Here is a 23383-nt window from a genome sequence, read left to right as displayed (position 1 = left end):
CGTGATCAGCTGCAGGTGTAATATTGACGTGTTATAAAAACAGGAAAAGAAAATTTATAGTTCCCGATTTTTCCCCTCTCATCTCCTGTTCTGAGGCCAAGGTGTTGTCCCATCCCTTCAGCTGTGCCAGGGGAGGCTCAGGTGGGACAGGAGGAGGAATTTCCTGCTGGAAAGGGTGGTGAGGCCTTGGCAGGGGCTGCCCAGGGAGGTTTGGAGTGCCCAGCCCTGGAGGTGTCCCAGGAAGGCCTGGCCGTGGCACTCAGTGCTCTGGGCTGGGGGACAAGGTGGGGATGGGGCACAGGGGGATCCATGGGCTGGGAGGGCTTTTCCAGCCTCAGGGATCCTGGGATTCAGTGGCTTCAAGGCTCACAACCCCACAATCAATCAGTGTTTTGGCTCCTCGTGGCTCTGCCACCTCCCTGCTGGGCGAGGCTCAAACAGCCCCTGTTCCCCTGGGCCTCTTTCCCTTTGGTCCCAGATCCATCCCCTGGGCAGAGACAGTGCTTTGGATGCTCTGAGTTGGGATCTTGAGCTGCTGAACAACTTCCCTTTGCAGTCCAGTGTTCCTTCTCCTTTTCCTTCCCCTGGAAGTACAAACTGGACGATTCCTTTGCCGGGGTGAGAGCCAAAAACGCTCTTTTTGCCCAGCAGGATGAGGGGGGGAGAAACCCGCTGAGCAGAGCAAGAACAAAGTCTGCTCCTTGCAAGAGCATCCAGGGGGGTTTGCTGTGCCAGCTCAGGAGCCAGATCTTTGCCAGGAATGTGTGAGGAGGGATTTCCATGTTTAGAAGTCGGGAGGGGATGGATTCAGCCGGTGATTCCCTTTCCTTCCAACAGCACAGGGTTTTTCCTGGCAGATTCAGGGAATGTGCTGCTGCATTTTCTCCTCTCAGCTGAGGGCCTTGTCCAGGAGACCTGGGTTGTCTTTGGGCAGTGGTAATTCTCAAATCCTTTTTTTTATTTTGCTTTTTTTTTTTACTAAGAAATAACATCCTTGGTTTTAGGCAGCTCTAGAAAATTATTTCCAAGCTTCCACCCACTGCCTGCCCTGCTGTGTTTGGGGGCCAGCTTAGGTTTTTCACCATGAATAAGGGATCACTGAGTGTGATTCCCACCACTGGAATAAACCCCTATTTTTCAGCCACAGTAGTACCAGCAGAACCCAAAGATGCAAAATTTTGATTACAGGTTTCTCAAGTCCTGAGTGTTTTCCCTTTACAGCTCCCGACTCAAAGGAAAGTCTCAGCAGTTTTTGGAGAACTGATGAGTCTTGTGGCCCTGTTTTATTTCCCTCATCTCCTGCCAGAGAGATGGATCTGATCTTTAATTATTACCTAAAGTGCTTTCCAAATTCACTGGAGCAGTTCCAGTGTGAACACGACTGTCTGGGCTGGCTCCTTCCTGTAGTGGTGGAACAACGGGAATGCTTTAAGCTGGGAAAGTAGGTTTAGATGGGATATTGGGAAGGAATTCCTGGCTGGGAGGGTGAGGAGGGGCTGGGAAGAAATTCCCAGAGAAGCTGTGGCTGCCCCTGGATCCCTGGAAGTGTCCAAGGCCAGGTTGGAGCAACCTGGGCTGGTGGAAGGTGTCCCTGCCCATGGCAGGGGTGGCACTGGATGGGCTTTAAGGTCCCTTCCAACCCAAATTGTTCCATGATTTCTGGCCATGGTGTTTCTTGTGCCATCCCAGAATTTGCTCCTCTCAGGGCAGAACAAATTTGACAATAGTTTAATAATTCCACCAATGTTTGAAGTAAGAGAAACAACCTTTCAGCCCGAGCTCACCCGAGTGGGGACTTTTAGATCAACCCTTGTCCAGCTGTTTTATTGAAGTAGTTTAAGACCAGCTCAGTTAATCCCAGGCAGTTTGTAGGTGGAGAAGGTTTTGCTCCTTTGTGTGCCCAGCCCAAACATTCCCCCAGAGAAGGTGCCCACCACGACACCACAATGATGGGCTGCTGAGCCCAACCCTGGGGCTCCTGTGCTGCCCTAAAACCGAGCCTAAAATTACAGTTTATTGCCATTTTCTGGGTAGGAAATGAATTGTTACCTGAGACTCGCCTTACCTGTGACCCCCCCTGAGCAATCCCCTCCTCCTCCAGGGCAGGTGGAGTTCCCACATCTCCCAGAATGAGATTTCAAGCCTCTTGCAGTTGTTGCTGATGGTTTCTACACTCAAGTGTGCAATAACCTCTGAGCTTTTTATGCAAAATAGTAAAATTGAACTGCTCCTTATCCCATAATTTTTAAGTGTCCTGGAATTTATTCAATGGAAACTCAGTTATGTGATAATGAGGAGTTGAATGGGAAAAACCCCACTGGAGTGAAGCATAAATGGTTTCAGTCTTGTGTTTTTCTTTGGGAAAACAGTTGTCTGTAGCTTCTGTCCTGAACAGCAGGTATTTATATATGTATTGATAATTTATAAGATGGAGAATCAAGTGGATCCACTGCAAGAAAAGGTGAAGGAATGGTGTCCCTGAGCCCCTGCTCACTTCACCAGTTCCCACTTCTGCTGAAGGTGTTTCCTCCCAAGCCTGTGTGGGTATAAAGCTGATTTTTTCCTGATTGAGATCACGTGGGGTTTAATGTCCCTCTGTAACATCCCCCTGTCCCCAGCAGATAAAAATCCCCCCCATTAGATATTGCCACCCAGTCAGCACATTAATATTCATCATTACCTTTTGCATTTTGCCTTTCAATTAGTTTCCAGCCCACATGAAAGTGCTCCTGTCTGAGCCTATTTAATTAGTTTTTCAGGTAGACTTTCTATGAGACACTTTCTGCCACTCTGCTCCAAATATAATAGAGATTCCTTGAATCTGCTTTGATAAGTCTGTTGAAAGCACAATCAGCTCTGCTTAGCAAGATAAATCTGGGATAAATTCTGCTGCCAGTGCTTTTCTGAGCTGCTTAAGAATGAAAGTATCTCAATTAATTATTGCTGGTGTGGAGAAATCCTGCCTCAAAAAAACCCGTGGTTTTTGTGGAAAAATCTTGACTGTGGTGTCACCCATGGGAGCAAGAGGGTTAAATGTTGTCTCTGGAATATATTTGCCACAAAACCTCTTCTTGGCTGCCAGTCTGTGCTTGAAAAGAGAGCAGGGAGTGAGCAGGGAGTGTTCTCACGTTCACAGGGGGGTCAGGGAGTGAGGGAAGGGTTGTAGCTCTGCTCTGTGGAACTACTCTGTGTTTACTACCTGGTGCTGGGCACAGCTTAGACATGAGGGTGGTTGTTCATTCAGCAGGAGAGAAATTTGGGAAGATACACCTGCTTCTGGGGTGGAATTGGTGGGACAAGGCTTTGGGCTTGGACAGGAAACCCGTGTGAGGGAGGTGCTGCTTGGAGGTTGGGGACAACCTTCCCAGCTCTGCTGGGAACTTCAGCACCACATTTCATGGGATCATGGAGTGCTTTGGGATGGAAGAAGAGGCCTTAAAGCTCAGCTTATCCCAACTCTTTTCCACGGGCAGGGACACCTTCCACCAGCCCAGGTTGCTCCAACCTGGCCTTGGACACTTCCAGGGATCCAGGGGCAGCCACAGCTTCTCTGGGCAACCTGGGCCAGGGCCTCCCCACCCTCCCAGCCAGCAATTCCTTCCCAATATCCCATCTAAACCACTTTGAAGCCATTCCCTGTGTCCTGTCCCTCCATGCCTTGCCCCCAGTCCCTCTCCAACTCTCCTGGAGCCCCTTTAGGCCCTGCCAGGGGCTCTCAGCTCTCCCTGGATCCTTCTCTCCTCCAGGCTGAATAGTCCCAGTTCTCTCCCCTTTCCTCCCAGCAGAGCTGCTCCATCCCTCTGCTCATCTTGGTGCCTCCTCTGTTCTCCCCCCAGCAGCTCCATGTCCTCCCTGTGCCTGCTGTTTCCACTGATCCATGGAAATCCTGGAACTTTGCCTCCCCCTTGTTGTCCGTGTCACCTCAATCCCGAGAGAACATCCCAGTGCCTGAGCACTGCAGAGCCCTCCCTCCTGACACCCCTCAGCCAAAAAACAAGCAGCATTCACTGCCACTCCAGCTGCCTTTCAGGAAGATTTATGGCTTTTGTTGCCAGGCTGGATTTTATAAATAATGCCTTTACTTTAAGTAAGAAGTTATTGGACAGCCGCTGCCTCCGTGGCAGGTTTGATGGAGTAAATGCCAGTGGGGAGCAGTTCTTCTGAACAGATCCATCTTCTGGCACGGAGGATATCGTTGTATCCTTGGCTACAGAGCTGGAAAGGACTGCAAAACAAATGTACTCGTTCTGTTGGCTGAGGATGAAGTGGCCCAAGCCTGGATTGAACGCTCAGGGCGGTGGGTGGGGGGTCCTCTGCTCACCTTGCAGCAGCTCCTGTCTGTGCTTCAAACAGAACAAGTGAGAGAATGAAACCAGGACAGAGCTGGAGACAAAAAACATGCCAAGAACAGAAGGAAATAACATGATCCAGGTTTTATCCTGGTGAGCTGGTCTATAAAATTCCCCTCCCAGCGAGCACAGGGTTTGCTTTTACAGACGCTGCTGCTGGGGTGGCTCTCCAGGAAAGAGGGGCATTAATTCCCTTTCTGGGTGCTTTTATCCATACACATAATTTATCCCTACACATATCAGCTGGCCCAGGGAAGCTGTGGCTGCCCCTGTATCCCTGGAAGTGTCCAAGGCCAGGTTGGAGCAACCTGGGCTGGTGGAAGGTGTCCCTGCCCAGGGCAGTGTTTGGAATAAGATGGTTTTTAAGGTCCCTCCCAACCCAAACCATTCCACGATTCCATGATGAGAACTTTGCCACTCCAGGTTTACGTGAACAGCTCTAAAATGAACAAAACCACAAAAATAAGAATGTTTTGAGGCAGCTCATAAAGTTTGGAGAGTGGCAGCACGAGCAACTAAATCCATCCTTCAGCACAAATTCCCTTTCTGTGTTTCCTTTCCAAGTGGGGCTTGTTCCTTCGGTGAGTGCAGCGTGGAGCACATTTAACGCCCCAGCAGCAGCGATTCCAAAGCTCAGCTTGGTGATTTGCCGAATTGTTGTGATGATTATTCGGAAAAATCTGATAATGATCGAGTTTAAAATGCATCAAACGTTCCCGGAGCTTCCTAACTGATTGTTGCAAAAATAATCATTATGGTGCATTATGCTGAAGTGTTTGTTTTATACTAATTGTTCTGACCTTCTTCCTCTGTGGTTGATGAGATTTCTGTGCATAATTAAAAGGCCCTCCAGGAAAAGAAAAAAAAAAAAAAAAGTAGTCAGCAAAGTAATCTATAGGACAAGGAAATGCAGATCATTCCCATCGCCTTAATTCATTTAAAATTCAGTCTTTAATATTCTTCCTTCAGCAGTGCTTAGTGGGAGCTAATTATAAGTCACTTTAGTCTGTTATTAAGATGCACACAAGACTTTTTATCCCCATCCTGAAGCCAAAGTGTTTCGTTTTTAAGGCAGGCAGTGGTTTCTTTGGGAACTCGTGCCGAGGAAGGTGTCCCTGCCCGTGGCAGGGAGAGAGTGAGGTGGGATTTAAGGTCCTGCCAAGCCAAAGCATTCTGGAATTCTGTGATTCCCTCTCAGCAGGGCTCCCCAGGCCAGCAGGCAGGTGTGTCCCTCGTGGCCCCTGGGGAGGGGGACAGAGCAGGGCAGGGAAAGATGGAACGTGCAGAGAGCAGAGGAAATCTTTCCAGGGGAGAAGATGTGGAGTCCCACGGAGCAGGAGAGCAGGACTGAGGCTCTTCACACCCCTAAATCCTCTTGGAAGTTGTTTTTCCTGAATGGAGAGCAGGACTGAGGCTCTTCACACCCCTAAATCCTCTTGGAAGTTGTTTTTCCTGAATGGAGAGCAGGACTGAGGCTATTCACACCCCTAAATCCTCTTGGAAGTTGTTTTTCCTGAATTTGTGGACCAGCTTATTGGGCCTTTGAGCAACTCCTGATTATTAATTTTTTTAAATTTCACTTCAAAAGCTCCAGATCCACGAAGTGATGATTTCAGCACTACTTATGTGGATGTTGTTCCTCACAACAGAGAGGAGTTTGGGGACTTTATTTTCCTTTTTGTCTTGGCTTTGCCAACTTCAACCAGGAAGAAATGCTGTTGAATAGTCCTGAGACTCTGAGAGCTCTGGGTTTTATTGAGAATTTCAGTCTGTACTTCCAATTAAACAAACTGCCACTGAAGGGAACACTGATTTCAAGCCTGAAAAGCATCAAATCTGCACGGGTGGATGCTTCTGTCCTCAGTAATCCGGGTGTTTTGGCTGTGCCATTCTGTCCAGGTGGTTACAAACCCAACCACTGCGTTTCCCCGTGTTAATCAGCAATTAGGAGTTAATTAGCAGCTTTTTGGCAGCCTCAGCAAAGGAGATTCTTGTAGATGTTAGGGAGGGAAAAACCCCCAAATAGTTAAAACAGGCCTGAATTTCCTGGGTTGGTCCCTTTCTTTCTGTTGTGCTCAGACACCACAGAGATTTAGGGGTGAGTGGTGTTTTCTCTTCTCTCTGTAAAGTGTCTGTTGGCTCGTAGACATTAAAGAAAAGGTGGCAAAAAATCTCTGGAAGGCTGTCAACAAATCCTTGGGGAATAAAACAGCTGGTTCAAGATGCAGATCTCAGTAAGGGTTGAATCCTGGAGTTTGTGAGGGGCTTGTGGAGCTCAGCCTGAGTAGCTGCACTCATCCCTCTGAATGAAAGCAAAGTGCTGAGCCCTGTTTAAAGCAGAAATGCTGCGTGAGACAGATTTTTGTCTCTGGAAATGCACATTTCAGAAGCACACAGTTCCCTGAATAAAAACCAGGACGTTTTCCAGGGTGTTATAAGTGCTTATTTCAGCTGCTGTGTGCACTAAAGAGAATTAAAGGGGATAAATCTTACAAAAAGGCAGGGCCCAAAGCCGAGGGTTGGGAGTCCAGTGTCCACAACAAGATTTGCATCTCCTTAGTGCTCCTTCCTCCCACAGCCCTGACATTTCAAATGGGTCAATAGATGTTAAAATCCCATCGATTCGTTAATTTTTCAAAGCAAACTTGGAAAAGATGCATCTGGGAGGGAGATGCCCAGTTAGAAAGGTTAATTGTTGTTTCAAGGCACTCGGGAAAATCGATGGGACCGGGAGCTCCCAACGCTTCCCGTGCCAGGGGTTTTGTGGAGGAGCAACTTGAACTGTCCCTGCTGGAGCCCAGGAGTTCTGCTCCTCATGGAAAGGGAGCAGTGGCTGTGCAGGGACTGGGGCTCAGAGCAGGAGAACTGGATCAAGCTCCTTGTCAGTGATGGAAAATCAAGGAATTGTCGGTTTTGGCAAAGGCCAGAGGAGGTTCCAGGGAGTCTCTGGTTGCAGAACACCCAGAGCTGGTTTCAAAGCTGCTGTTGGGGGTCACAGGGACAGTCCCCCAGGAAACAAGGGGCAGATCAGGGGGTTTTATCTGTTCCTCCTGAGGGACAGTGTTTAGAGACATTGTCCCTTTTTCCTCCACTGAGGGACCTGTGAGGGAACAGAGGCAGCAGAGCTCACCCAGCACAGAATCATTGGGGTTAGAAAAGACCTGTAAGTTCAAGTCCAACCATCCCCCAGCACTGCCAAGGCCACCACTGACCCCTGTCCCCAAGTGCCACATCCACAGGGCTTGGAAATCCTCCAGGGCTGGGCACTCCAAACCTCCCTGGGCAGCCCCTGCCAAGGCCTCACCACCCTTTCCAGGCAGAAATTCCTCCTCCTGTCCCACCTGAGCCTCCCCTGGCACAGCTGGAGGCCGTTCCCTCTCCTCCTGTCCCTTGTTCCCTGGGAGCAGAGCCCGACCCCCCCCGGCTCCCCCCTCCTGTCAGGGGGTTGCAGAGCCAGAAGGTCCCCCCTGAGCCTCCTTTTCTCCAGGCTGAGCCCCCCCAGCTCCCTCAGCCCCTCCTGCTGCTCCAGCCCCTTCCCAGCTCCCTTCCCTTCCCATCTCCTCCATGTCCTTCTTGTCCTGAGTAGAAAACAAGCCATTGAGTCCCTCAACCTTTTCCTCATCCTTTATGTTTCCCCCCCATGGAGATTCTCCCTCCTTTTGTTGCTGATATATTCATATAAACCTTTTAAAGTCTTTTGTGGCAGTAACCAGTTTAAATTCTTCCTGGGCTTTGTCCCTTCTCATTTTCTCCCTGGGTGACCTCACGACACCCTCGTCCCCCTGAGTTCCTGCCCCTCCTTGAAAGGTTCCAAACTCCGTGTTCTGGTTTAATTCCTGCTGTTTGCACAGCCCAGGGCATTCAGTGCTCCCCTGCTGGGCAGAATTCAGACTCGAGATGGAAAACAAGTCCCAATTTCCTGGGGGTGGAAGGGCTGGAGCCCTGGGAAGTGACCCAGGGATGTGTTTTTGGAACAAACTCTGAGGGGAGAAAACAAACGTTTTTCTCTCTCCTTTGCCCCTGAAATGGAGGCTCAAAGAGATCAAAGGCAAAGGCTAATTTTGGGTGCTGTGTTTGGGGTACCCCGGGCCTGGTTTTGGGGTGAGTTTGGTGCTCCCAGCTCGGCTCCTGCTGGTCCCTTCTCTTCCTGAAGTGCCAACTCCAGCCCAACTCACGGGAACATAAACGTGCCAACAGCTTTGAGCCTTGACTTAACAGACTGAAATGCTGAAACACAGCAGGAGTTTTGTTCAGAACACGAGTGCAGCTCAGGAAAGATGAAGGTGTGTAAAATTAATGCCGACGAGAGGAGAAAATGAGATTTTTTTAAAGATTTCTGCCACTTCCACTTCAAAACACCCTCATCAGGGCTGTTCTTTTGTCACCCCTCCCACCTCCCCCCCGTCCTTGGAGTGTCCTGATCCTGGGATCAGGGCCTGTCATCCCAGGAATTCCTGTCTGAGCCCCACTTTTGAACCAGGCATCAGGTGTGTCCCTGCTCCCCCTCCCTGCACTGATCCTATTTAGATGGAAGGACACAAAAGCCCCATTAGCCTGAGCTAATCTGAGTAATCAGAATTATTTAACAGCCTTGTTTTCTCTGTACTGAGTGAATGTAGCACATCCAGGAGATCTTCCTGTGGACAAGGAAACCCTGATGAAAGCTCCTGAGCACCAGACTAAATTAAAATCGCTCATAATGCCCATTGAAACCTTACACGGGAGTTTTAATGAGATATTGCTGATTAGAACTAGTTCCAGGATACCTGTCTTTATCCCTTTTTCCTTGGGATTTAGCAGTAATTTGTATTTTAATGGCCCAACACTGTCCTTTTGTACAGCTCTATTAGATCCTTTTAGATTTTATCCCTCCCCCTTTTGATGGGAAGAAAAATTCCACGGGATTTTCACAATCCAGACATTACTCTGGATTTTTACTCATTGTCCAGCATTCCAGCCCTTCCCCAGAGTCTGGGTGAAGGTGAAGCCTTTGGAGTAATCTGTGTTATCTGTGAGTGAGCTGGTCACAGAACCATGGAATCCTGGGATCATGGAATGGTTTGGGTGGGAAGGGACCTTAAAGCTCATGTTATCCCAACTCTTTTCCATGGGCAGGGACACCTTCCACCAGCCCAGGGTGCTCCAACCTGGCCTTGGACACTCCCAGGGATCCAGGGGCAGCCACAGCTTCTCTGGGCAACCTGGGCCAGGGCCTCCCCACCCTCCCAGCCAGGAATTCCTTCCCAATAGCCCATTCCCTGTGTCCTGTCCCTCCATCCCTTGTCCCCAGTCCCTCTCCAGCTCTCTTGCAGTCTCCTTTCCTGGCAGCACATTCCTACTTTGGGAATCCTGCCCATTTGATCCATAATTCAGGCCAGAGGACCCTCTGTTTTCCAAGGAGACCATCCACCAGCCTATTTCTGATCTTATTTCTCCTGGCTGGGTCTTTGTCCTCTATTTTTAATAGAGAAGATGGAAAGGGTGTGAAGAAATCATGGGATCAGGGAATCTCAGAATCCCAGAATGGTTTGGGTTGGAAGGGACCTTTAAAGCCCATCTTATTCCACCCCCTGCCATGGGCAGGGACACCTTCCACTAGCCCAGGTTGCTCCAACCTGGCCTTGGACACTTCCAGGGATCCAGGGGCAGCCACAGCTTCTCTGGGAATTCTATTCCAGGGCCTGCCCACCCTCCCAGCCAGGAATTCCTTCCCAATATCCCATCTCTCCCTGCCCTCTGGGTTTCCTTCGTTTCCCTCTTTGGCTTGGGCAGATCCTTTGGATTTTCCTCATTTCTCTCCTTTCGGATTTCCTTGTTTCTCTCCTTTGGGTTGGGCAGATCCTTTGAGATCCTCTTATTTCTTTCCTTCGAGATTCCCTTATTTCTCCCCTTTGGGTTTCCCTCATTTCTCCCCTTTGTCTTGAGCTGTATATCTCCCAGAACTATTTTGCTGTAGGAAGATCTGAGGGTCTTCTCTGAACCTAAAACATCTCAAAAATTTAAAGATTTAAACATTTTAAAAGTGTAAAATTTGAATATTTCTGCTGCCTCGGCCTGAAGTCAACACAAATATATCAGTGAGTAATTCCAAGTCACCTCACCAGGATGTCACCTTTGGTAATTCCCAGCTCTGGGATGGCCTGGAAACCCCTTTTTGGGTGTCCCTGTGTGTAGAAGGGTGAATTATTCCCTCTCCCAGGAGCTTGGGAGCGGGTGGGGTGAGAGGAGGGGGGATTCCACTGTCACTGTGGAGTGACCGTGGCTGAAAGTGGAGCAGGAAACAAAGGGGACTTTGCCACTGCACATGGCTGGGAATGTTTTCCTCCTGCCATTCCCATTTTCCTCCTGGCATTCCCATTTTCCTCCTGCCATTCCCATTTTCCTCCTGGTATTCCCAACCTTCACGTTGTCCCTGTTTGCTCCCAGCTCATTAAAGGAGCACCCTCATCCCAGTCCTCCCCTTATCCATCCCAAATCCACACCTGCAGCAGAGCTGGGGGTTCCCCTCCCGAATTCCAGTCAACTGGAATAAATAATTTGCAATTGAGTTCCTGCTGCAATTCTGTGGATTTAAACAATCTTAATTGTGTTCAGGGGGAAAAAAAAAATTAAATCATTAATCTGTGGTTTGATCACAGCATTTAATCAGTTTGTAGCAATTAATTCCCAGTATTTCCACCATAATTATTATTAATTATAATTAATTCCAACCATTTCTTTAAAAACAGTTGGTTTTTTATATGAATATACATGCACAGACCTGAAAACTGTTTCATTCCTCTTTAAAACAAAGGAATATATATATTTTTTGTATATTTATATATATATATTCAGCAGACTGGCTGAGTGTCTCCAGGTTTGAGGATATGCTGAGTTTAGAACTGTCTGCAGTTCAGCTCCTCTGGGAACCAGGGGAGTGTGAATTCATCAGATGCCTCTGAGGCTTGTAAATGTGTCACCTTGTTTTCTAAAGCTTGTCTTACTGAAGCAAGAGCAGAGCAACAGCTGGGAAAATGCAACATTTCACTCCCAGGCAGATATTTATAAGGAAAAACAGGGATTTCACTGGTGGTGTCACATTAGCACTGGTCAATGTGGGACCATTGCTTAAGGTTTGTTTGAAAAAATACCTTTTTACTACAGAAATTCAAGGTGGTGTCAAATCTGGAAACGGGCAAAGGAGGCACGAGAGGATTTTTGGCAACAAAAAACCCTGAAAGAAATTGGATTTTTTCCACAAACAGGCTGTGGCCAAAGCGATTCTCTCCTGGCTGATTCAGGAGCATTTGAGGGAGATTGGGCTGGGAGGGAGCAGGAGCTGAAGTATTTTTGTTTTCTGTCTGCTTTGTGTAACTGAAGTACAAGTGGTTACCCTGGGAATGAGGGATCTGTCTTTTTTACTGAGCTATTAATCATCTTCCAGCTCTATGTCTAGAGACAGCAAAGGACAGAATCACTGAGCCTGCCTGGCTAAAATGGGCCTGTTGTGCTCTCTCTATTTTGGTCCAGAGGATTTCCAGCTGTAAATCTGGGCTTGTGCAGCACTGGAAAAAAAAAGGCTTTTTTTTTTTTTTAGTACATTTAATGTACTATTTTCCAAATGAATTGGAGCAGCAGAGTTTGATGGGATGTGGGTGGCAGTGTCTTTCTACACCTGCATCAGGGATGAAAAGTGGGTTTAAATGGCTTCAAACTGGAAGAAAGTAGGTTTAGATGGGATATTGGGAAGGAATTCCTGGCTGGGAGGGTGAGGAGGGGCTGGGATGGAGTTCCCAGAGAAGCCGTGGCTGCCCCTGGATCCCTGGGAGTGTCCAAGGCCAGGTTGGAGCAACCTGGGCTGGTGGAAGGTGTCCCTGCCCATGGCAGGGGTGGCACTGGATGGGCTTTAAACTCCTTTCCAACCCAAACCATTCCAGGATTCCAGGATTCTGTGGCTCTGGTACTGCCCAGAAGGCAAAGCCCTTTGAAAGCAGGGAAGCAAATTCCCAAACTGTGCCCAGAGTTCCTGTCAGGTTGGTTTGGGCTCCACAGGGATACCTTTACACCTCCTCGGGCATTTAAAGATCCCTAAAGTGACTGAAACTGCCCAAAGCCAGAATTTCCACGTGTTTTGTGGTTCCTTTGGGCTGCCAGAGATGTGGAAAAAACTGTGACAGAACTGGCACTGCTGCCCAGCCTGGCTGAGTGCAGGGTCAGGGGATCAGCAGTGGCAGCTGAGCCTCAGGAGCTGCTCCTGGCCCTTCCCCAGGGAGTCATTCCACTTGTTTAAAGCCACTTTGCTGATCTTGAGGGAGGTTGGATCACGGAATCCTGGAATGGTTTGGGTGGGAAGGGACCTTAAAGCCCATCCAGTGCCACCCCTGCCATGGGCAGGGGCACCTTCCACCAGCCCAGGTTGCTCCAACCTGGCCTTGGACACTCTCTGGGATCCAGGGGCAGCCACAGCTTCTCTGGGCAACCTGGGCCAGGGCCCAGAAGGCAAAGCCCTTTGAAAGCAGTGAAGCAAAGTTCCCAAACTGTGCCCAGAGTTCCTGTCAGGTTGGTTTTGGCTCCCTGTCCTGCTGCTCCACAGGAATCCCTTTACACCTCCTCGGGCATTTAAAGATCCCTAAAGTGACCAAAACTGCCCAAAGCCAGAATTTCCACGTGTTTTGTGGTTCCTTTGGGCTGCCAAAGATGTGGAAAACAACTGTGACAGAACTGGCACTGCTGCCCAGCCTGGCTGAGTGGGGTTGAGCTGAGGCAGCAGCTCTGCCCTGAGCTGTTCCTGCAGCGTTTGCAGCACTGCAGGTTCCTTGCCCTCAGAGTTTGCACCTCCTTCACCCTCTGCTTTCCTTCCAGCTGGAAATAGGAGCAATTCCCGAGCTCTGGGCCTGGATCAGGGCATTGTGCCCAGCTGGAAGCACAGCCAGGAGTTTGCTGGGAGCTGGGTTGGAACTGAGCCCCACCACGGCCAGGCTCCTCCACAGGGCAGGGAGCTCCAGCAGCAGTGGATTCATAGAATTCCCTGAGCTGGAAGGGACTCACAGAATCAAATCCAACTGCAGGCCCTGCCCAGGACACCCCAGCAATCCCACCCTGTCCCTGGGAGCGTTGTCCAAACCCTCCTGGAGCTCTGGCAGGTTTCTAGGTTAAGGTGATTTGCCTCCCTGTCGTCTCCTCATTGATTTGGGGCTTTCTAGGACACGTTTACCTGCTCTCTTCTTCCTTAATTTCTTCTCCTGCCTGCTTTAGGTGTCCACCCTGCCATGGAGGAGCATCTTCACCTGCTGATGGGTCAGAAAACTTGCAGGATCATTGAGGTTGGAAAAGCCCAGCCAGCACCGATTCATCCCCAAGGTGCACATTAAAGACAAAATGATGTGAGTACAAAGATGTGGATGAATTATGGAATCCCTGAGGCTGGAAAAGCCCTCCCAGCCCCCCCTGTGCCCGATGCCCCCCTTGTCCCCCAGCCCAGAGCACTGAGTGCCACGGCCAGGCCTTCCTGGGACACCTCCAGGGCTGGGCACTCCAAACCTCCCTGGGCAGCCCCTGCCAAGGCCTCACCACCCTTTCCAGGAGGAAATTCCTCCTCATGTCCCACCTGAGCCTCCCCTTGATGCTTAATAGGTTGATCACTCAGTTCTCTGGACTCACTGACACCTTTTTGCCCCACACAGAAGCTGGTCTGAGATGTGTCAGAGAAACCATATCATGTCTCACCTCCCCTGGTAAAACAGGATCTACACAAAGGTAAGGGCAGGAAAAGCAAAAATAATATGATTATTAGAATTCTGCAGTGCAAGTTGCATCTTTTTATCCTGACAAAAAAGAAACCCAAAACACTGGGGCATTGTGAGACATGGAATTAATGGAGACAGCCCTGATTAAATGGGTGGCTGCTTCTTGTAGTAATAAAAGAATTTATGGAAGACCACAGCAGTTCAGCACAGATCAGCTTAAAATACATTCTGAGGCTAATCATGGAGCCTGAGAGCTGTGCAGAGAGTGCTGAATTAATCAGGGGCTCTGGACTGTGAAGCACTGGGAAAGGGAGAAAAGAGAAAGGGCCTCGTGTCTGCTCAGTGAACTGCCTGGAGCTGAAACGGTGCCCAGGGACCCCTGGAACAGGAGTCAGCAAAAGGAGTGACCTTCATTAGCCCAGTGCTGACTGAGCACTTTCTGGGGCTGCCTTCAAATGGCTCAGGGAAAGAAATGTCAGGGGAAAAAAAACCATGTGCTTGGAATCAACAGCAGTTCCCGGCCTGGTTTCAGAGGAGGGGCCTGTTTGGGGCCTCTACATGACAGCAGGATTTGGGCTTTGTGGCCAAGTGCCTGCCTTGTTATTTAGTCTGTTTAGCCCTCAACTCTCCAGGGCAAAAATGGGTGTAATAATTCCTCTTTCCTCTCCAGTTCTGTCTTATCTGTTGGGTTTGAAAGCAGTTCAGTGCAGGGATAACCTTCTTTCCCATAAATACCCCTGTGCTGGGCACAGAGTGCGTGGGGACCCTGCAGGGACACTTTGTCTTGTGTCACAAGTGATTGTGAGGTGTTTTTCCTTGCCTGACCATTAATGTAAGGGGACAGAAATGGTCCTGTCTCCCTGCCAGCATCTCCCAGAGCTCCCTGGGATGCAGGTGGGAGGTGGAGGCTCCAGTGGGCACCTTTCTGGGGTGGATTCCCTGCAATTAGGACGTGAATTGAGCTGGTTGTTCAGGTAGCAAGTGCACACATTGCTCCATTTATTCCAGCCAGGAGTGTCCCTGCAGCAGGAGAGAATTCTCCCTTCTGGGAGAGGATTGCTGCAGAGGCAATTCCTGCAGTGAGGAATGTCCATCAGGAGGTGGGGAGGGAAGTGCCAACCTCTATGAAGAGAGCTGGCAAAGAGAGCCCTGGGGTCTCCAGGGATTTTGTGCAGATCCCAAATGATCCCCCAGGTTGATGTCCTGGATTTGTTTCCCCAGGGATTTTGTGCAGATCCCAAATGATCCCCCAGGTTCATGTCCTGGAATTGTTTCCCCAGGGATTTTGTGCAGGTCCCAAATGATCCCAGAGGTTGATGTCCTGGAACTGTTTCCCCAGGGATTTTGTGCAGATCCCGAATGATCCCCCAGGTTCATGTCCTGGAATTGTTTCCCCACTTTCCCCCCCCCCATGCTCTCCACAGGGACTGAGCAGCACAGCAGTAGTTTTGGGCACCCTGAGCAGTGTCCTCTTCAGGAAATTGTTTCACCCTTGGAGGCTGCAAGGACCTCTCTGAGTTCCCCATTCCCACGTGTGTGAGGAGATCACTGGTGGTGGCACATCCTGAAAAAATTATGGAGTCCTGGAATGGTTCGGGTGGGAAGGGACCTTAAAGATTATCCAGTGCTACCCCTGCCATGGGCAGGGACACCTTCCACCAGCCCAGGGTGCTCCAACCTGGCCTTGGACACTTCCAGGGATCCAGGGGCAGCCACAGCTTCTCTGGGCAACCTGGGCCAGGGCCTCCCCACCCTCCCAGCCAGGAATTCCTTCCCAATATCCCACCTATCCCTGCCCTCTGGCAGTGGGAAGCCATTCCCTGTGTCCTGTCCCTCCATCCCTTGTCCCCAGTCCCTCTCCAGCTCTCCTGGAGCCCCTTTAGGCCCTGCAAGGGGCTCTCAGCTCTCCCTGGAGCCTTCTCTTCTCCAGGGGAACCCCCCCAGCTCTCCCAGCCTGGCTCCAGAGCAGAGGGGCTCCAGCCCTTGGAGCATCTCTGTGGCCTCCTCTGGACTCTCTCCAGCAGCTCCACATCCTCATGTTATTGTTCCCAGGGCTGGAGCAGCTCTGCAGGGGGGATCTCACCTGAGCAGTCAAGGGGAAGAATCCCCTCCCTTGACCTGCTTGGATATGTCCTTCCATGGACCTTGGATATGTCCTTCCATGGACCTTGGACACATCCCTGGGCAGGAGGTGAATTCCCCAGGAGGCCCATCTGCTCTGAGCTGCCTCAGCAGCCCCCACATCACCCCAGAAGGCTTCTCACCCTGCAGAACTCACAGCAAAAAAACTTCAGGGGAGAATGATGCTGATAAGAACAAACAGAGAGATTAAGCCCAGCTCCTCCAAGCTGTGTTTAGCCCTCTAATTCCCATGGCAAACAGGAATCCTCAGGGGCTTGGCACGAGCTGAGCCAGTTAGAAAAGCATCAAGATTAGACAAAGCTGAGTTTGCTTTCCTTTGATCTGTAACTCTCTCCTGGTTTTTCAGGATAAAACGTGAGGCAGGAGGCCTTTCCCAGAGCAGGGAGCAGAACTCCCAGCTCCCACTGCCAGGGGGGCTCTGTAGGGACCTCTGGAGGAAGGGATGGGGCAGGAGGTGAGGTGGGAACTTGTGTTTGTGGTGGCAGCAATCTGGAAGTGTGGCAGCTTTGCCATTTATCCCAGAATCCCACAATGATTTGGGTTGGAAGGGACCTTAAAGCTGATTTTGTTCCACCCCCTGCCATGGGCAGGGACACCTCCCACCAGCCCAGGTTGCTCAGAGCCCCAGTTAGAGACAGGCAGCACTCCCAAAAACCTCCCCAGCCATAAACCAAAACACTCCTGAGTTTTAAAATTGCTTTGCGCAAAAATATTGATATGCCCTTCAAAAGCTTCATTTTGCCCACTGTATCTTGTTCTACAGAAACTCCCGTTCCAGGAACACCGGGAAGATGAAGAGAGAAGAAAATGAAGTCCCAGGGGATGACAGGCATCTCTTGGTGTTCAGGAACTCCTCATGAGATGGTGTCTTCTTGCACTGATTCATCCCCAAGGTGCACATTAAAGACAAAATGATGTGAGTACAAAGATATGGATGAATTATGGAATCCCTGAGGCTGGCAAAGCCCTCCCAGCCCATGGATCCCCCTGTGCCCGATGCCCCCCTTGTCCCCCAGCCCAGAGCACTGAGTGCCACGGCCAGGCCTTCCTGGGACACCTCCAGGGCTGGGCACTCCAAACCTCCCTGGGCAGCCCCTGCCAAGGCCTCACCACCCTTTCCAGGCACAAATTCCTCCTCATGTCCCACCTGAGCCTCCCCTGGCACAGCTGGAGGCCGTTCCCTCCTCCTGTCACTCTTCTGTACAATTACCCAATTAACTGGTTCTCCTTTAGATCCCAGCTCCTTGGATCATCCCCCATGCCATGGATGATGATGGATCCATAAACCCCTGTACACAGCTCGGTGTTTTTGGGGAATATTCTCCAAGATAGGATTCCTACCTTAAGCAGCAGCTTTGTGTCCAGACGTGGCACTTGGGGAATGCTGCAGGACACACCAGTGGAGCCATTTCAGGGCTTTGGGAGGGATATCCTGCATAATCCCAATGGGAATATTCCATTATTACTGCTGCAGCTATTTTAGCATTTAGGGAAAGAGCCACCCGAGCCATCCATGGAGCCCCTCTGGATCTGGGATGGATCTCCTCCTGTCCCTTGTTCCCTGGGAGCAGAGCCCGACCCCCCTGGTTCCCCCTTCCTGGCAGGTACCTGGATCATCTCTTTTTCCCATTTTTCCAAGCTGCCTGTTCCTCCAGCAGTTTTTAGCTCCTAATCTCAAACAGCTGTTCCATGAAGCCTCTCAGTGTGGTACAAACCCCGGGATGCCTTTCATGGTGGCAGGTGAGGAGTTTAATGATGTCTCTGTGCTAACTGCCAGCTTTCATATTCCTCAATAATTTTGTTGCAGCCTGTCCTGGTGCATCTGGTGGCAGAACAGCTGCTCAGTTAGATCCTGCTCTCGGGGATTCAGGAACTGGACATCAAACAAAACGTGGAGGGCCCAGGACTTGGCTCATCTGTGTGCTCAGAACCAGCCCCAGCTGCCTCAAGCTGCTGCTGAAGTGATTTTTTTCTAGAAGCAGATTGAAGGAAGGACCTCAAGTGCAGCTCAGATGTGGAAAAAAGACTCCTCCAAGTGAGGACAGTGTTTGGTGGCCTCGAAGTTTCCAGCAGATGGTTCCCCCAGGGCTGATCACAGCTTCAGCTCTCACTGATTTGGCAATTTTGGTTGGCTTCCTGCCAAAACCCACCTAAAAATAGCAAGCAGAGAAGTTTGGGAAGTGGGACAAGAGCAAGGTCAGCTGGGATGGAACCAGCACCAGTCTCCTGCCATCACCTCCAAGTATCAGGTTTGCTTTGTTAATGCTTCAGCACTTTGCTCCATTTCCCATATTTTTCCTGTATTTTTCCCATATTTTTCCTGTATTTTCCCCGTATTTTTCCCATAACAGTGTGTTCTTATCCAGGAGGAACTGAAGAGTCTGGTAGGCCAAGGAAAGTTAAGCAGGTCTTGGTCACCTTCCACAGTTTTACTCCTGTAAACTGTCAAGGAACTTGCAAAAACATTTTGAGGAAGGAAAGTGCTGGATTTGAAAACTTCTGTCGTGCTGCAGCTTTTTCCAGCTGTCCTGAACACTGAGATATTCCAGGGTTTTTTATTGGTTTGTTTTATAAAAACCATAAAACCATCTAAAAACCCCCTTATTTTTTATCCTCTTTTTTTTTACTGCTTTTTCTGTGACAAAGTAAAAAAAAAAAAAACCACCACCAAAAAGACCCAAAACGCTGCATAAAATCAATTTTCATTTAAATTTTTTATCATTTCCATCTGCAGGAGCTTAATTGCAGATCAATGGATTTTAATTGGCTTCAGCTCACCTTGGAGTTCCCATTTCAGCCACGCAGAAGAATTTGGAACAGCAGCACTGGGGAGTTCCACCAAGGTGGAGCCTGGACCTGCTTGAGGGAGAGTTTTGGAGAGGCCTGTGGTTGGTAAGTGGTGAAAAAGGAGGAATTCAGTTGTATTTGGATGCTGTGGAGTAGTACAGGGGTTTTTGGACAAATATCCTGTCTTGGTGGAGGTGACACCACACATTCTTCTTTAGGAAAATAGGAAGAATTGGGTTAATTTGGAGCAGGAAGTTAAATCTCAGAGTAGAAAGTAAGTTCTTTACTCTGAGGGTGGGGAGGCCCTGGCCCAGGTTGCCCAGAGAAGCTGTGGCTGCCCCTGGATCCCTGGAAGTGTCTCCAAGGCCACGTTGGAGCAACCTGGGATAGTAGAAAGTGTCCCTGGAACAAGATGGGCTTTGAGATCCCTCCAACCCAACCCATTTTATCCTTCTGCTCTTCTCTGATATTAAATCCACGAGCAGCTAAGCAGGTCCTGAGCACTTCATTTTAAACTGGAATTCAATAATATTTTTTTACTTAATGGAAGGTCTTCAAAAATTACCCATTCAACCATTCACTGCTCCTTTGGAGTGGATTTTTGGAATGCAAGAAAGGACACCCTGGGGTTGGGTTCAGAGTTGTGGCCTTGGTGCTTTATCTCATGGTTTGGCCCCACCACAGGAGCAACGTCTTATCTGAGGGACATCTCAGCAGCAGGACTTAGTGGGACCTCAGAGAACAAAAATATGGAAAATTTTAGGTTCCAGCTCTTTGTTCCAAGTCAAAACAGGATCCCAAAGATTTCTCTGCTCCCCAGGGCTGCTGCAGCCAAAGGGGAGGGTTTGGTTCCTCAAAATTTACCCTAAGGCTGCATCTGCCCACAGAGGTGCCCTGAGCTTTAGGTTCATTCAAGAGTTCCCTCCTAAAGCTTCACCACATGAGGAGATCACAGATCGTGGGTAGGTGTTGGTCTTGGCTCTTGTACCCACAGAGAAACACAGGGTACAGGTTTAGGTGGGAATTTTGCATCTCCCAGCCCCTCAGAAACATTTTTGCCCCAGAATTCCCCCTCCCATCACTTATTGCTTTCTCCACGTGAAGAGAAACATTTCCACACTGGAACATTAAAAATCACAATTCCTTGGCCCAGGCACCCACGGAACTGCCAAGGTTCCCTTTGCCTCCATCACTGGTTATTGGGATATTTGGGGGAAACCAGCAGATATTCCATTTTCTCCTCAGAGTTCCTGCCCTGTCCATGCAGTCACAACCCAGGTTTGTGGCATTACCTGTTTGTCACCACAGGAACCATTCTGGGATCGGGTTGTCTGGCCAACCTCATCTCCTTTCATGACCAGCTGGCCCTCCTGGGGGATGAGGGGAAAGTGTGGATGTGTCTGTCTGGACTTCAGCACAACCTGGGACACTGCGTCCCACTGGATACTCCTGGAAAAGGCTTGGACAGGGGCACTCCCTGCTGGGTTAGGAACTGACTGGAGGCCCAGAGAGTGGTGGGGATGGAGCTGCATCCAGTTGGGATCCGTCACCAGTGGTGTCCCCAGGGATCAGTGCTGGGCCCAGTCCTGTTTAATGTCTTCATTGATGATCTGAATGAGGGGATGGAGTCCATCAGCAGCAAATGTGCAGATGGCACCAAGCTGGGGGGGAGTGTCCATCAGCTGGAAGGCAGGAGGGCTTTGCAGAGGGACCTGCCCAGGCTGGATCCAGGGGCTGATTCCAAGGGGATGAGGTTCCACCAGGCCAAGGGCCGGGTCCTGCCCTTTGGCCACAACAACCCCCGGCAGCTCCAGGCTGGGCCAGAGGGGCTGGAGAGCAGCCAGGCAGGAAGGGAGCTGGGAGTGGGGATGGACAGGGAGCTGAACAGGAGCCAGAGTGTGCCCAGGGGGACAAGAGGGCCAAGGGATCCTGGCCTGGCTCAGGAACAGGGGGGCCAACAGGGCCAGGGAAGGGATTCCTGCCCTGGACTCAGCGCTGGGGAGGCCACCCCTGGAGTGCTGGGTCCAGTTCTGGGCCCTCAGCTCAGGAAGGCCCTGGAGGGGCTGGAGCAGGGGCAGAGGAGAGCAACGAGGCTGGGGAAGGGACTGGAGCACAAGTGCTGGGAGGAGAGGCTGAGGGAGCTGGGGGGGCTCAGCCTGGAGAACAGGAGGCTCAGGGGAGACCTCCTCACTCTCTGCAACTCCCTGCCAGGAGGGGGGAGCCGGGGGGGGTTGGTCTCTTTTCCCAGGCAACTCTCAGCAAGACAAGAGGGCTGGGTCTGCAGCTGGGCCAGGGGAGGGGGAGGTTGGAGATCAGGAAGAATTTCTTTGCAGAGAGGGTGCTGAGCCATTGGAATGGGCTGCCCAGGGAAGGGGGGGATTCTCCGTCCCTGGAGGTGTTTAAGGACAGACTGGATGTGGCATCAGTGCCATGGGCTGGGAACCACGGCGGGGTTGGATCAAGGGTTGGACTGGATGATCTCGGAGGTCCCTTCCAACCCGATCAATTCTATGATTCTGTGATTCTATCATCCCAAATCTGGCCTGTGGAGTTAATGAATAAATAAGGAGGTAAGAGCACTGATTACAAAAAAAACCCAAACAAACCATTGAAAAGCTCTGCAATCAGCAGTAATAACAATAGAAAAAAATGCATGGCAGGTAATAAATGAGAAAATTCTCAACATTAGAGTTGGAAAACTCTGCTCAGGTCCTGCAGTTTCCTCTACTTTAATCCAAGAGGGATCTCCTGTCCACTGCCTTGGAGAAAAATAGCTGCTGATCAGATCTTCATTTGAAAGGAGGAATTCTCATTGCAAGGATAACGTTCCCCCAGTATCAGTTTCCAGAGTATCATGGAGAGAAATATAAACCTGAAAATGAGCATGAACAAAAATATTGTCCTTGGCACATTTGATTTTTCAATATTTAATACCAGCAGATCATTTTTTTATTATTATTATGTGATGAAATGAAAAGGAGCCAAGTAGGAGCCTGAGGGGAAAATAACTTCTTCTCTAAAGAGAGGAGTTTTGTTATTAAGAGTTTTTATTATTATGCTGGGTCTGTCTGCAGGGTGTAATGAGCTGCTGGTTGATGGTGTGTCCTTGTCCAGAGGGCCAAGCCAAACCATTCCATGATATCCCTCCAGGCTGTTCCTCCCACTGGCTCTTCCCAAATCACCCAGAGCAGGTCGGTGGGTTGGGGGCTGCCCCACAAACCCTCGGTGATGCTCAGGGGGGTTTGCAGCTCTCCCAACATCCATCTGCACTCCCAAGGAGGACACTGGACGTGGAGAGACTTGTCTGCAGGATAATCCACGTCAGGAACGTGCCACAGATCCTTTGCTTCCCCTGGGGGGAAACATTTCCAAAAGGCAGGGAGGGTTGGGCTGTCAAGCCATGGAAAGCTGGTGTTTGTGACAGAGTGTTCAGTAAACAGCCTCATTCCCACAGGGATGGGAGGAACAACCACGTTTTCCAGCTCTTTTAGGGCAAAGGCTTTTAATGAAAGGATTTTAATCAAGAAGGTAGGCAGGATAAGCCACTAATTGATGTATTTGGCTGTCAGGCCAAGCCCCACACGATGTCCTTTGGGGATGGGAGAGGCCAGGGAGGGCAGGAAAACATTAATATCAACAATTAAAAAACTCAATTATGCCCAAGCAGAGAAGAGCAAGAGAGGAAAAGCAGCTTCCAGGGCTCATCCTGAACAAGAGCACAATGGAATTATGAATTCTCTGCATTTTATGAATAGTTGGCATTAATAATAACACAGGTGAACACTTGCAGAGAGGCCACAGCTTCTCTGGGAATTCCATCCCAGTCTCTCTCCTCTCTCCCAGCCGGGAATTTCTTCCCAATATCCCATCTATCCCTGGGAAGCCATTCCCTGTGTCCTGTCCCTCCATCCCTTGTCCCCAGTCCCTCTCCAGCTCTCCTGGAGCCCCTTCAGGCCCTGCCAGGGGCTCTCAGCTCTCCCTGGAGCCTTCTCTTCTCCAAATCCTGTTTGGAATTCCCATCTCTCACTATTACAAACAAGCAGAGACTTAGATTTTGAATTTTCCAGGCTTTTCTGAGGAAGAAAGGAATGACCTTCAGATCTTAGAGGGAAAACCACTTTTCTCAAAGGTTTCAACAACAAGTGTGTGTTGAATTATCTGTGCTGCACAGAGAGAATTCTGCAATCTACAGGCACTTCTATTAATATAATATGCTAATATCCATAGTTTATTTTATCCTCCTTCTCTTTAAAGTCAGCACTCCAGTCCTCATGTGTATCCTATCTCAGCAGAGCGAAGAAATGTGACTTTATTTCTTATTATTTTACACTCAATTTCTTTTCAAACCCTCTGAATTTTTTTTTTATTTTATTTTCCCCT

The 23383-nt window shown here is 49.8% G+C and overlaps 1 long non-coding RNA gene across 3 annotated transcripts in view; it reads left to right on the top strand.

Annotated features, from left to right (window-relative positions):
• The window catches only part of LOC135416511 (uncharacterized), a 58643-nt gene that overhangs the window by 20724 nt on the left and 14536 nt on the right, over positions 1 to 23383 (top strand). For 2 of the 3 annotated variants that reach the window (XR_010431608.1, XR_010431607.1), the window contains 5 exons: positions 13584 to 13711; positions 14012 to 14084; positions 16980 to 17109; positions 18024 to 18465; positions 18951 to 19108. This is a non-coding gene — a long non-coding RNA (uncharacterized LOC135416511). The remainder of the gene's footprint in view (positions 1 to 13583; positions 13712 to 14011; positions 14085 to 16979; positions 17110 to 18023; positions 18466 to 18950; positions 19109 to 23383) is intronic. The other variant, XR_010431606.1, reaches the window with a different exon arrangement.

This window comes from Pseudopipra pipra, chromosome 6 (assembly GCF_036250125.1).
Source record: "Pseudopipra pipra isolate bDixPip1 chromosome 6, bDixPip1.hap1, whole genome shotgun sequence".
NCBI classification, from domain to species: domain Eukaryota; kingdom Metazoa; phylum Chordata; class Aves; order Passeriformes; family Pipridae; genus Pseudopipra; species Pseudopipra pipra.
Note: the sequence above shows the minus strand (reverse complement) of the source record. Positions and strands in the feature narration are given on the sequence as shown.